Source organism: Otolemur garnettii, unplaced genomic scaffold (genome assembly GCF_000181295.1).
Source record: "Otolemur garnettii isolate 467f Iridium unplaced genomic scaffold, OtoGar3 scaffold00082, whole genome shotgun sequence".
In the NCBI taxonomy this organism is placed as follows: domain Eukaryota; kingdom Metazoa; phylum Chordata; class Mammalia; order Primates; family Galagidae; genus Otolemur; species Otolemur garnettii.
In genome coordinates this window covers 277,469-279,190 of record NW_003852477.1, presented here as the reverse complement: position 1 = coordinate 279,190, position 1,722 = coordinate 277,469, and positions in this window count along the sequence as shown.

Genomic DNA, 1,722 nt, shown 5'->3' with positions numbered 1-1,722 from the left:
TTACTTACTGGGCCACGTTTCCATAATGAGTAGTTAGTTGATACTTAGCACCTTTTCATGTATTTATTGGCCCAAGTACACGAAAAGGTGCTCAGCGTCACTTGTCATTATGGAAACACAGATCAAAACTACGATGAGATTCCACTTCATATTTCCTGGAGTGACTCTTCTCAAAAAATAGATAAGTAAATAAAATGAAATAAGTGTTGACAAGGCTGTGGAGAAACTGGATCCCTTATGCATTACTACTGGGAATAAAAAATGGTGCAGCTGCTCAGGAAACAATATGGAGGCTTCTCAAAAAGTAAAACAGAATTATCACAGGATCTAGTAATTCCACTTCCAGGTACATGCCCCCCAAAGAATTGGAAGCAGGAACTCAAACAGATATTTGTACATCAGTGTTCGCATGAGCATTATTTACAATAGCCAAAAGGTGGAAACTACTCAAGGGTCCAAATGGTAGATGAATTGATAAACAGTATGTGTTATACAAATACTATGTAGCAAAAAATAAATAAAATAAAATAAAAACAAATACTATGTAGCCTTACTAAAACGTGAATTAACCTTTAAAACATTAAAAGTATTAAAGTACTATGCTAGGTGAAATAGACACAAAAGGACCCAAGTATGATTCCGCTTATATGAGATACCTAGAATAGCAAATTCATAGAGACAGAAAGTAGAACAGTGGGTGTCAGGGGCTGTGGAGAGGGAAGATAGGAGTTATTGCTTAACGGGTAAGGAGTTTCAGTCTGGGATGATGAAAGAGTTCTGGAAATGGATAGTGGTGATGAAGACACAACATTGTAAAGGTATTTAATGCTACTGAGTTGTGCACATTTTTCAGTCATATGTTTTATCCCAATAGAAATGTCTTAAAATTAAATACTTAGGAATGAATTTAAGAGAATATGTATATGACTTGTACACTAAAAAGTGTAAAACTTTGCTGAGGGGTACAAAAGAACTAAGTAGAGAATGGTCATGGGTTTGTAGAGTATACTCCAAATTGGTACATACAAGTCTTCCCCATTTTTTATTGTGTGGATGCACCATGTCCTATATTGATAGATACTTGGCTTTCTTCCAAATATTCTGCTATTAATAATTCACAATAACCTCATATATTTGTTGTTGTGTATGTTGGGTTTGTGACTTGGTGCAGATTCCTAATGAAATTATTAAATCACACTCATATTTGGTTTTGTGAGATGCTTCCAAATTTCCCTCTATAGGAGTTACAAAAAGTTGCACTTTTACCAGGAATGTATGAGAATGCCTGCTGCTCCACAGTCTTAGTAACAGAGAATTTTATCAAACTTTTGGGGTTTTGTCAATGAGTGTTTAAAATATGCTTAATGAGTATTTGCATTTTTTCTGATAGATGTCCATATTTTGTTGTTGTTTTTATTTTCCTTTTGGGTTTTTGGCCTTTTTCTTTTCAGTCTTTCAGAGCCTTTTATATACAGTACCATGTTAGATGAATTGATCTTTTGTCTGTGAGGGAAACTGCAACTATTTTCTCCCAGATTGTCATTTGTCCTTCAATTTCTCTTATGCTCTTTTTTTTTTAAACCATAATAAAAATAAAATTTAATTTTTACGTAGTCAAATACACAAATTGTACTTTTGCTTCTGGATTGTGAGCCATGAGAGGCTTTCCCCACCCTCAGATTATAAATGAATTCTTCCATGTTTTCTTCTAGGGCTTGTAAG